The 13620-nt window shown below is 34.9% G+C and overlaps 1 protein-coding gene across 7 annotated transcripts in view; it reads left to right on the top strand.

The window, feature by feature from the left end:
• SYT14 (synaptotagmin 14) overlaps window positions 1-13620 on the top strand; it is a 92923-nt gene that overhangs the window by 34776 nt on the left and 44527 nt on the right. The window lies entirely within an intron of this gene.

Raw genomic sequence — 13620 nt, 5'->3', positions numbered from 1 at the left:
AATCTCTACAATTTGATATAATTAAATTACATAAAAGTCTGTTTGCTGTTGAAATTTGAAATTAGTGTATGGTCATTCATGATTCTAAGCTAAAACTTGAAGGACATGAAAACCACATTTCAAGTAAGTTGCAGAGTAAAAGGATTCTCTTCTGATCATGAGAAAATTAATTTCTTTCCTTTGCTGTTAAATTGCAGGAAGGCAGGTAGTCTGAGTTCCAACAAACAGTGAAGGAGATGCAGAGGTGAGGTCAGGTGGTAAAAACTGATCCTTGAACACTGTGATGGAGAAGGAATAGGGATATTAAAAGTATGTTTGGTTTTGATATCTATGGAGATCTCTCAACAGTGTTGGTGGAGGGAATGTGAAAGGCTTTTTTATGGCTTCTGTCACTGTTGGGAAAGAATGATGATGTATATTAACAGGAGATGGAAAAATGATTAGCAAATAATACCAGATATGAATTATAAGAGAATTACACAGGCAGACTCCTTTCAGATATCTAGAATAAGGTATTTCTCTCTCTGCAGAACACTGAGGCTAGTTGTTAAAATAGCCGTAGTTATACAACATCCCTCTTTCAATTTGGTAATTGTTCTGATTTTTTAATCCAATCTAGTTCATCTTCTCAGTGAAAAGTCCCGAGTTCATCTGAGGCTTTTACTTTGGCCCTATACGATTTAAGCTTCAAAGGCATTGTGCTAGCCTGTATCCAATTTTTTTTTAATAATTGTGTTCTTTATCATCCTTTAAATCATCAGAATTTATATTTACTGATTTTTATCCTGGGGTCTGATAATTTCGTCTGGAAATCTGTATCAGGATTACAACCTAAGACAAAAGAACCTTTTTGGCAAGTCCAAATATTGCATCCAGAAAGTTACAGTTGTTACCCCCTCCTTGTTTTTTGTTGTTCTTCTATTGCTAAATATATCTGTCACCAGGTGTTGTTCTTTTTCAATGCTCTGTCCATTCTGGAAGCAGGCTGAATATAAATGCCATTTTTAAATTTATTGTAATGAAAGAGCATTCAGAGTTAGGAAGCAAAAAAAACTTCTAAAACAAAAGCTATCACAACATGCTAACTTAAAAACTTAGATTTTTTTAACCACATACTTCTACTTGCACAAAACTTTAATAATGTCAGTATTTTGCTTTTGCTGCTACTTATGAGAGCATTCTCTTCCCACATTTTACAAGGAATGGAGAATAAACAGTGTTATTTTTTTGACAGCCTGCAATCATTCTACACCGTATGTTCGGCAAAATGCTTGCAAATTAGACTGAGGAGTTTGTCTCATTTTATTAATCCATTATTCTCAACAAAATTATGTTCAATACTATGAAAAAAAAAAGTTTTGGACGTGGTAGCAGATTAACAACCTAACATTTTTCACTTCTCAGTGACCTGAAGGTGGCATGCTGGAATAATTAGTGTTAGTACTTTTTATGTTCTTCCTAAATTACTTCAAAGAATATTTGCACAATGATAAAAATGTTTTAGAATAGAGGAAGAGACAGTGTATGCCTTATGTGATGATCATTACAGAGGGAAAGCTGCCCAACATAGAACTTTGATAAAAAGAGGTGACAACTTCATGAAGGCCTGCAATCAGAAATAAAGGAGAGATTATTACTACCAAGCTGTTCATTTGTGTTCAGAGAAGCAGTTCACTTAACAGAAGACATTAAAAATCTGATTCCAAGGGGGAAGCATCAGCATTCCAGATGTTTCAGTGTGATTTTTAGAAGTGCAAAGCTTTACTGTTCCTTAAACTTGAAAGAAGATCTGTAGAAGACTTAATGCCACAGGAATATTGAGTTATTTTATTAAATACTTGGCTTTTAGGGGTATTGAATTATTTTTATAAGAAGTGTAAAGACAGATGATTGAACCATTTATTGACTCTTTTGTGGAACAAGCAGTGTGTTCCTATGCACTTCGTTTAATATGAGAAAAAATTGTCAGTGCATTTGACTTTGTGTGCTTCTTTTTTCTCCAATGTGCTTTATCATTTCTACTTCTAAGTCTTTAACATTTTGGCTGTGCTTCCATAGTAAGGCACTGATCAGTCCATATGTTGAGCATATAACACTTGACAGTGTTAAAGTGAAGTGATGAGAGGACAGAATTAATTTTTGTCTCACCTCTGTTTTCCTCCTGCTCGTTGCCAGTAAAGCAGCCCCTGATCATTAAGAATAAGGACCAAGGGGGAGTGGTTTTAAGGAGATCTGGAAGATCTGCTGAAAGATAGTAGATTTAGATTAGATATTAGGAAAAAATTATTTTCTGTGAGGGTAGCAAGACACTGGAACAGATAACACAGAGAAGCTGTGGGTACTGCACATCCGGCAGTGTTCCAGGCCAGGCTGGATCAATTTCTGAGCAACCTGGTCTAGTGGAAGGTGTCCCTGTCCAGGGCAGAGAGGTTGGAATGAGGTAGTCTGTAAGGTCCCTTCCAACACAAACCATTCCATGATTCCATGACTCTATGAATTCCATCAAAGATAGAGTAGTATGAGTAATGGAAATGATACTTAGTTTTCAGAAAATTTTGTATTTTTCTGCTGAATTTTCTCTTCAGCAGCTAATCTCTCTGACATGTTCTATTTCACAGTAGTGAGCTGTGTGTTTTTAAAGTAGTCAATAAACAGTTTTACTGATAACTGTTTACTCTGAACTTCTGCCTTTTAAAATTCATTTGTTTAGATGTGTGTGTACTTAACTCAGCATTCACAAAATTTAACAGAGACAAGAACATAATCTTGTCTTTATTAATACACCCTGTATGTTTTGCTTGTCCTGCTAACAGCATGTTTAATATTAATATGTTTGCATCATTCAGACCACCAAAATGTCTGAACGTATTGTTTTAAGGTTTGCTTGTTATCAATTCTGTAATTTGTTTATTACATCCTTTTTCTGGCTGCATGCCTCTAAAAGCATCATATTCTGAAGCCTGAAAAATTGTGTTGTGTGTTTTCATAGCATTCTTTTCTCCTCTAGATGGCCATATTAATCTTTCTTTTCAGCATATTTGTATCGAACCCGCATGGCGTTTGGTATAATGTTTTTAATACTGAAATGAAGAAAGCTATATGTTCTGCAGGCTTTGTTGGTGTATTTTCATGATGGAATGTTCTAGTAGCACTTTTGATGATTCTCTCTAATTCAGGGGTTTGAATTTTCATTCACAAATACCTGCTTTTGGCCAGTGTCTGACTTAATTAATATATTGTATTGCACATTTGATGCATTTAGATTTTTACATGTTTATATATAGATGCACAAAATGAAAAATAAATTACTACTGTGCTTGGATGCAAGTATTTCTACAGACTGTAGGCCATTGTAAATATAAAACTTTTGCAGTGAACTCCTCATGGACAGGCTTAATTCCAGAGTATCACTAAAGGAAAATCTAATTCAACAGAAAATCAAGTTGATGAGAAATGTCAACATTTAAAATGGTACAGAGGTTTACACTTGAAATTTTCAACTCTTGCACAAAAGACCAAAAGTTTTTAATCTAAGAAAAGAAAAACCTGTGTAACTACAGAATGTGTGGCTCAATCTCTGTGCTTAGGTCCAAAATTCCAGGGTCAGCTTGAAATTTGAAATCTTAATTTTGCCAATAATGTTGTTTTTGTATTTTCTAATATTATCCATATTAAGGATATATCCTTAATAGTATCTTAAGGATATTAAGGATACTATCCATAATAGTATCCATATTAAGGTATGGATACTTGCTGAAGTGACCTATATTTCCACTTTTCCTGACAAAACTTCCTTTTAGGTTTTTATAATGTGTATTCTGCTTCTTATATTATTTCCTACCATTTCAGTGTTGAATATGTAGTATTGTCTTTATGTGTTCCAACTGTTTGTAATATTTTGGAAGAGGGGATTAATATAGACTGTAATATTTATACATTTGTTTCAGAAAATAAAGAATAAAAATAAAGGGGGGGGAAAGGCAAGGAAAAAGAGCACCATAAGATATTTCTGTTGACAAAGAGTTTATGAATTGAAAAATGAGTCTAAGGGATAAGGAAGTGTAAAAATTTTATATTTAAAATTGGCAAACTTTGTATTTCATTATAGAAATATTTTTAGTATCTATATTGGGATCTTAAATGGACCATACCTTCTTAATAATTTGAATTTCAAGAAGACATACAGTATTATATTGAATTGGCCTCTTTGTCTCCAGTAGTGGCTGCTTCCTCAACTTTGAATAGTCAAGCATTATACTGACAAGTTGTTGTGTTTTTAGTATCTTCATAAGCTTCACAAGCAATGTATTTTTTCTAAGGGAGGTGTCATCTGAATTCCTAAAAATTGAAGTTTTGAAACTTAGAAATGTTAGGATATATTGAAATTACATTTCAATATATCCTATTCATTATATTTTGAAATATATTGAAATCACAGTTTTGCAGGCATATGTCAAAAACTCTTGACAGGTCTTTGTTTCTGAAATCAAGATTCTCTGAATCCCCTGAGATGAGAAAGGTAGAAGAGGAGAAGAAAACAATTTGGTGTTTTTCATAGTTAATTTGTGATGTGCTTAAAGCATTACCTTTTAAAAACTGTGCAAAATTCCTGATTAGGAGCTAGCAAGGAGAATTGATCTCATTTTGAGGCAAAATAAGTCACATTGTGGAGGAAAAAGGAGTAAGCTCACTTGCTTATTTAGCATACTTAGATATACTTTATTTAGCTATAGTTTACCAGTTCTGTACAACCACAGGTTCCATCTCCAGCCTGTTTTAAAATCTTTTTCTAACTTCTCAGTTGGTAAAGCCCCCTGGCTGAAGATATGTTATTTCTGAGATTGGCCCAAGTGCCTTAGATTTCACAAGGTTTTTTTGAAACATATGGAAGCACTAAAAGACGGCAGCGAGAAAACATAAGTTCTCTTAAATGAGAATCTGCTGCTCTAGCAGGCATATGCTACTGGATTTTATCCATCTTTTCCATATTGTGAAGGTAGAATATGGTTATTTTTGTAGTTTGTCTTCTCCCCTTCTATTCTTCTCTAGGCTTTCGGCACTTTATGTTGATGTGTCTGTGGACATATGTTTGCCTTGTTCCTCAGTGTCAATCTTTGCACGTGAAGGCGACTGTTCTTCTGGAATCTCTTGGATCTAATTCTTTATGCGGCTTTTTGCCTTTTTTTTCCTGTCTTGTTAGTTTTCATGTCTCAGGAAAAGTCTCCTCACTGAATTACTTAAAGTATATATAGAGATTTCCTCATAGAATCTTTCCAATGTAAACACTAAAAGCTCTTTCACAAGCATCTCAGAAGCAGTATAGGGGTGAATCTCCCCAGTCTGTTTAAGCAACCTGGCGAGTTTTCATTAGTAAATACATTCTGTGAAGCAGGATCCTACTTGTTCAGACTTACCAAGCTGAGGTGAAAGTCTTTGGACAGACCGAGAGAGGAATTCACTCAGTGAATTCCATGATAACTCTACGTTTTACAGTTTAGTTTCTATCATTATTCCTTGCACATAAGTAGATCTCTTTTCAAGCCAAGTGTGAATGAAAACTGACTGTTTTGAAATTATAGAGTGAGGGGCCTCTGTATGGCTGGATTGTGTTCAGCAAAATAAGGAAGTTCTGTCAAAATTGGTCTCAGTAAAGTTCAGATAATAAGAATTACAGGCAAAAAAATATGTCTGCCATGGAAAAGAATTGTGTCGTGGTAGTCACACTGAAGGACTGAAAGCTCATTTGAATACTCAGTCATAAATAGTTATTTATCTTCTTTTTCCTCTAAGAGGTGTTAAAGAAATAAATAAATTCAGTGAAAAGAGTATTTAGGAAAAAGGTGGCCACCCACTTTTTTCTTAGGTATCTTTATCAGATTACCTGTGAGATTTCTCTGGTGTAACCTATTGGAAGGAAATACTAATTTTGTTCTGCAACTTTGGATAGGCTTAGGGCTTCAAATAGTACATTCAAGGTACTTTGAAAGGTTCTTTAGTGAAGAGATTTAAGATAAGTCTTAAGACACCTTCAGAGCTGTGTTTCTAAATGCTTCAGAGTGTATTTTGAGGGCTGAGTCATGTTGCAGCTGTGAATACTCCTGATATTCCTACTTGTGTATCTTATGTGATAGTACTTGTGTACCATCAATTCATATTACTGATGTACTTTTTGGAGATTTTGGGGGATTTTTTAGTTACAGTATTTCTTTAATTGGTCCAGCTTCCTCGTTCTTGTTTTTTTTTTATTATGTGGGCATATAGCTCTGACATTTTTTATTCTAGGAGTAATTAAAAATCTTCCTGTAGTGTACAGGAGAGTGCAGTGATGCAAATGGTACAAAGTTCTGATTCCTGAACATGTGTGCCTGCCTCCTCTGGTTAATTGAAACAAATTTTCATTGGCTCCCAGCCCTTAAAAATCGGAGAATGATGGTATCTTGTGACTTTGAAGCTTCTGGGGAGTGTGGCTGTTGAATCCATTGCCATATCAAGGGAATATTTAAGGGTAGTTTTGTAAAAACAATACTTTTGTAATCCAAGGACATGCAGAATCGTGTCTAACCTGATTTGCAATGCTTTCTGCTTAGTGACTATGATGTTGTGGGTTTGGGTTTTCTTGTGTTTTTTATTTACCCAGGTTTTTGCTTGGGGTTTAGTGGGATTTTTCTGAGTTCCACAGTAGCTTCCTAGTGCATTATGACAGACCTCTATTGTTCTTCTGTAATAGTGGAAGACAGTTCTCTTAAGTGCTTGAAATTATGATGTGTGTTTCAACAAAATATACTCAACTGAACATTGCAGAGACTAAGGTGATTTAAAGATTAACTCTTGCTCTGTCTTTTATTCAGTGTTACAGAATTAAAATATTTTTTCCTTCCCAAGAAAGTATAACTGCTTGTCTTGTGAGAAGTTCCTGATAGAAAGGAACTTTTCTTGTAAGCAACTGGGGTATGATCATGTTGAGGTTAGCTTCTTTACGTGTATGCATAATGCTTACAAATTCTTGAGTCCTGGAATAGGCTGAATTCACAGATGGAGGTAGAAAGTACGTGTGCAATTCAGTATTACTCATGGAATTTTCTTGAGGAATCTTATGGAGGAGGCAAGACATAAACAGGGATTGAAATGCAAAGGAGATCCATGTCTGAGTTGAAACACAGTTTGGAAGAGAATGGATTTACTTAGAGGATTTGTGAGTTTAAACGCCAGATAGGTAGTATCAAAGCTGTGCACAGTCTTTTCAGCCAAAGGAAGTGCATGAAAGTGCTTGATAGCATGAATTTGGGTAATTCTGAAATCATGGATTTACCCTGTGAAGAGCAGCAGAGGTGCTGGGGAGAAAAAGATGCTGTTTAAAGTATGCATATCATCTACTGCTGAGAGAAGAAACCCTAGTAACAAAACTCAGAGTTAGGGATGACAAGATTTTCCACAGAAAAAACTCCTTTTCCAGCTAGACCAACTCCAAAGAGGAGGAAAAACTGTCTTCCAGTGGGAATGGGCTTTTTCTCATGATGTGTACAAGTGAGCAAAGCAGTCTCTCAGATTAGGTTCCTCCTGCCAGCATCTTGAATTCTTTGAAGAAATATCCTTGCATTGATGTGAGGGCTTTGAAGAAAGTCACCCTTAACAATGTGACATCTCTGAAGTGATGTAAATCATACATTAATGATAACAGGAAAGTTTCCATTTTATTGTAAACTTACTCTTTTAATGCCTCTCTTCCTATTTGAATCTGGAATTTATAAGATCATTGACTTGGAAAAGTTCACAGACTGAAATAGTGACTGAAATAGTTTATATTTAAAATAGATGCTCTACATTCATAAAATGTAGAACTGTTTTGTTATCACAACAGATAGTACTGTATCAGCTGTAAAGACCATTTCCTTGATGAACCAAGTGCTTTTGCTGATTCTGAGGGTTTGTGGCTCTATCACGGAAGGAGTGACTAAGAAACAAGATTGAATGGTAGACTGGAAATCTCTGTGTAGACATTATTAGGTACCTTGGGAAAAGAAATTTTACCCAGTACTCTACTTACCTCCTGAGAATAGTCTTGCTGCTTGATTAGCACAACAGAGCAATTTAGGCAAATATGAGAACTAAAAACTAGAAGAGCTTTCACAAAATGGAATAATAGAATATTTTGGGTTGGAAGGGACCTTAAAGATCATCTAGTTCCAAACCCCTGCCATGGGCAGGGATTCCATCCACTAGATCAGGTTGTCCTGATCCAGGCCCCATCCAGCCTGATCTTGAATTTTACATAAGAATATTACAAAAGAATGGCTTACCAGTTCTTCCTCCATAGCAGCTGTGGATAAATGGAGCATTCTTCTCACCTTTAAAGGTTAAAACCAGAGGATTTTTGACTCTAGTCTGAAACTAAAGTTTGCCTCCCAGTTGTGCATTTTCCCTGTAGGTTAAGGAGAGGTTACCATTAGGACTGTTTGTTTATATTCTAAGCACATTACATTTTAACCTTCTCTTTTTTAAAAATACATTAGGGGTTTTTTGTAACTGAACTCTTTTTCTCTTTGGTTACCTAATGTAGATTATTTTCCTTATGCATATGTATAAGTTTCATAGACATGCTGTAACTATCTTGTAAGTATTCTCTTGGAATGGTTTAATGAATATTTTGCCCTTACACAACTTGAACGGTGTTACCATTTTAATCTGATAACATGAATTTTATTGTTAGGATAACTATTTTCATAGCTACTTTGAGTATATTATTGGAGACTATATTGTATCTGAGTAAACAATATAAAATTGTGTCTGTAGCTTGTGTGGGGCAAAGCTCCGTAATTTGTTTTCTTGCAAAATGAGTTCTTATTTGCTATTTGAAGCACTTGTCTTATGAAGTTATCCTAAATTTTAGGATTTGTTGGAATATTTTCCTTGGGGAAAGGGTAAGCATGATATGTTATACAACTTGAAGTAGTTTTTTGGTTTCTGTCCTTTTAGTTTGAGGCAAGCTTTTGCATTTTTTGGGGGTGGGATTGCTTTTTTGCAATTACCTTTCCTCCACTGTCTTTAGAAGCTGGAAATGGGTCCTTAGCTAATGTCATTGCCATGCTGCTGGTCATTTTGGTGCAGGTGAAGATTATCTGCTGTGAAGGAATCATGGTCTCATGAAATCACACAGGAAACCTTAAAGGGAATATTATTTTATTATGGAAAATCTGATTCTGGTCCTTTGAGAGAAGCTAGCAGACATGGTTAACTAGGTATAGGATTTTCTGCGTGGTCACCTATGCCCAATTCAATTAAAGCTTGGTCTTTAAATTTGTAGATAGAAAATCTTGCTGCATTCACCCTCTCACCACTTTGTAGTTCAGCAGCATGTGTTTTTGTGTATATATTTGTACAATTTGCTTGAAAAAATTGACCCAGCTCTCCATTTTGACCTTTGGTTTCAGTCTTGTTGAACCATTCTTAATTTTATCCTTCAAAGTATTTTGTAAAAGATTTTCAATTATCATGGTTTCCTCATTATTTTAATTTTTAAAGAAGTTTTATCACATTCCTTTGCAAATATATCAATTTGTCAGATAAAGGTTAAAAATTAGATACATTTTATTCATGTTAAAGTCACACCCAGCTTATTTAAAGGCAGCTTTGACTTAGAGTTGCAAGCCCGAGGATATTGATTTGAATTATGCATGACTGTCTGGTATGCAGTTCCATTAGCCTGCTGGATGGATAATGTAAACATGTTCAGAATTTTAAGTATCCTATATGAGCAGCAGGTTAAAAATAGAGCTGATAAGAGCATGTGTATCTGAAAAATCCAAATCTTGGAGAATGAAACTACAAAAGGATCATGTCTTCAAGAGGCAGACTTCAGGTGTGAATTTCTTTCCTTTGAAACTGCTCAGCCCGAACAAATACAGCTGATGTGTGTGATTTGAACAGGTGACACGATTGCTGTTGGCTGCTGCAAAGCTTTGACATCTGTACCAGAAAACACTCACAACCAAAAGGCCAGGACCAACAACTTTTGGCCAAAAAAGAGGGATTGTGTCTGTTCTGGTTCAAATTGGTCAAGATTTACTCTAGGGATCAGGCCAATTTCTTCACATCTTCTAGGAAGATATGATTTGTAATGGTGTTTGATTTGCTCAAAGTTTTTGTGGCTTTCTCTTCATGGTTAATCTAGTAAGTTGTTTAGTTATCCCTGTGTTCTGCTCAGTCTGTAGTTTGGTAGCAGAAATAATGGCTTCTGAACTTTGCTTTTAAATCGTCAGCACTGTGCTAGTAAGATTTAAAAATAGTATCTTTTTAGAATTTTGCCCAAGTTCTTCCTGTGAATTTTAATAGAAAAAACCTGCTACTCTGGAGTGAAAAGTACAATGTCATCTATGTTACATTCTATAAAGATTTATTGTATTTCCAAGTGTTTCTGTTGCATCTGTAGCATTTGTGGCAATTTGATGAGTTAAATGAAAATTTGAAAAAATACTACTGCACTTATTTTCAACATGTGATTGATACAAACCAGAAAACTGGTTTAATTTTGCATTAATTTTTACCCACCTTCTCAAAACTCTTTTTCTTGGAATCCTTTGTATTTGGCTTTGTTAAATGCTATACATAATGCCAGAATGGAACTAGCTTTAGATTATAAGAATGAGAGAGAACAATGATGTCTTTTCCTTGGACTTTACAATTTTCATTTTCTTACATCTTAATATAGCAATAATCCTGTGAAAATTTCCAAGTGTATGTATGACTTAAAAGCTGTTCTTTATGATGTTGGTAATACTGCTCTGATATATTATTTTCTTTTCTCTCAACTCTTGGTTCATGAATTGTATATCCACACAAAAATGCGGCCAGCAGATAATTCATGGGTAGTACTGGTAAAGTTTGAAGAGGTGCTTTGTGCTGGTGGTCATTCTCCCTATTAATTGAGGAACAGTTAATCTGGTAAGAGATGGGCATCTAATGCTCTCCTTCAGAGAAACTCATCATCCTGCTGTTTGATGCTAGCTGCTCTCTTGACTGTTTTCAGAGTGAAATTCCCTTCACTGGCAATAAGAAGCAATCATCTGCTTGTCCTGGTGCCATTTCTTTCCTGTTAAGAGAAGGCATTTTAGAAGAAAATATCTTGAAACAGCAACAGTAGTTGTTATAAATGTTAAAGGAAATCTGTTGGCCACATAAGTCTTGGGAGCTACTGTGGCAATTTCCAGAGAACTTCAACATTTTGAAAAGGAGGAACTTTAGAGGGATAGTAACAATAGTAGTTATTTCTCAAAAAAAGAGTACTTTGCTATTTAACTATTCTCAGAGAGGACTGCAGGAATCTCTTGTGTGTTTTTGTGCCTAGTGGAGATAGTCCAGGAGAATAGTATACAGAGGAGAAATAATAGCATTTGCAGCAGTGAATGTAATAGCCTGGGTATTGAGCCATTCTGTAAATATCTCCACTGTTCCTCATGCTCTTTTTTTTTTTTTTTTTTTTAGTGGCACTGACATAAAACTGTAATATTTTGGTAGCACAGACCACTTAGCATAAATGCCACAATGTAGCAATGTCAATTTTGAGTTCCTTTTCCATGTTCTCTTGCTTTTCAAGCTTTTTTTCTTTTAAAAGAAATTTTCAGGGACAAAAAAAAGAAGTGAGATTTAATTCTAGTTGAAAGTTCACAGTAAAAGCATTGTGTGGATTTTTTTTGTCCCCAAAAGGAAGTTAGAAGTTGAATTTAAAGGTTAAAAGAAATCCAGGGAAATATAAGTCTAGCCTACATTGACACTGTTAGAAAAATGAAAATATTTAATGTATCTTTACTTCATAAAGTAAAGAAACTTATAGAAAACTTGTGGAAAACTTGCAGAATGATACAGTTATTTCATAATACTATCAAGGGTAAGAGTCTGGGGTTTATGCATCAGTGTCTCTGGCTCAGATATTATACTTCAATTCTCTGTATTTTAAAGCAGGGTTGAGCTGTGGATGTGAAGAAGCCAAGTATTTTTTTTGTTAAGTGTTTTGTTGTAATACTTAGAGAAGTTTAGATAACTGATGAAAAGAGGTAAGAGCAGCATTTGTCTACTCAATCTTCACTGTCTTTCTTGCTCTTAGTTGCCACCATGACACTCATTTATGCAGTTGGTGTCTTTCCAATCATTTAATGCATTGAAAGTTGGGAGACAGTTCTGAGTCTCTGTCAAGTTTGTATTACAATAATTTGTTTTTCCTTCTGGTTATTCCCCTTTACTTTTCACACATAAATTCAGATTATGCAATCAGCACTTGGTTTTTGAATACTGTGTAAATTTTGCTGTCTCAGTGAGAGTCTTTTGTTTTTGAGAAGAGGTCAGAATACAAAAAGCGTAATAGGAAAAATCTGTTTAACTGCCCTCTTCTCCACGGAATAAGTACAAATTATTCCCAGCTTGTTGGAAAGCAATCTGCATTTGAAAATGTCCATAAGAAATTGGTATAAAGAGGGAGTTTATGGGAGTTCTATTTACTCTAGCTTATGCATAATCTCAGAGTTGCATGTAATGTTTCTGCGACTCCTTTTAGAAATGCTCATTGAGATTTGCCATGTTTTCCATCTTCTGTGGATATATTGATGTAGAAACACTTAAACTCTGTCAACTCAAAATAAGCATCAATCTCATAATGATTCCCATTTTCATTTCAACACTGTTTCAGTGTTGGTCAGATTAAATTAATTTATGTCTGTATCTTTTTTTCTTTTGTTTTCCTTGAGCAAAAGTCCTGGATTTCAGACAAAAAAAAAAAAAAACTGCTTGTTTATTTCATTACAAATGATACTGTAGGCATGTTTGATTTTTATTTTTTTGGGTGGGAAGACGAAGACAAACACTTGAAGGGGTTAGATATTCATCCTGTATAGATGGCTTAGATTCCTACTGTGCCAGTTTTCTGGTGTTCGATAAGGCACACAAAGCAGTTGTGGGAGAAAGCATATCACTTGTATCCATGGTAACTCGAAAGATACTTTGGAACTCAAAAGGATGGAATAAGCCAGAGTAATAGGTCTCATTATAAGGGCAAAATACATAAAAGGTTCAGGCATATGCTTTTAATTAGTTGCCAAAAATAGCTGGAATCAGGGATGATGCAATGAAACAATAATTCTTGGTGTTAGAAATGAGCAACACTTGAAATCTAAAAGATGTGCTGAGATGAAAGGCTTTATCTTACCATCTTATGGGTGTTCAGTCCATGAATACTAATAGGTCTGCACTGGTTTTTTAATCATGCTTAGGACATGAGAGTGCACACTGATAGAAGCTCCTGCAAGTCTCACATGACTGTAAGTTTCTGAAGTTCCATAGTGATGTTAATTCTCAGGGCTGTGATGCATCTTCTTATGAATAGTATGTGCAAGGCATTCTCTGCTGTCTCACAAGAGCTCTGCTTGAAAAATAAATGTAATGTGTACTTCTATGTAGGGATAACAAACAAGTAATTGAAAATGAAGATTAATTTGAGGTTAAAGATCCAGTATTTTTCAGAATAAGGGACTTGAATGAATTTTAAAATAGGAAGGTAAACATTGGGAAAACGTGTGAAAACTTGAATGGATAGACTAGAATGGAATACCAGAGAACAAAAATAGTGCAATATAT

The sequence above is a fragment of the Zonotrichia albicollis genome, chromosome 3 (assembly GCF_047830755.1).
Source record: "Zonotrichia albicollis isolate bZonAlb1 chromosome 3, bZonAlb1.hap1, whole genome shotgun sequence".
Taxonomy (NCBI): Eukaryota; Metazoa; Chordata; class Aves; order Passeriformes; family Passerellidae; genus Zonotrichia; species Zonotrichia albicollis.
The sequence above is the reverse complement of the archived record's forward strand: the minus strand, read 5'-3'. Positions and strand labels throughout refer to the sequence as shown.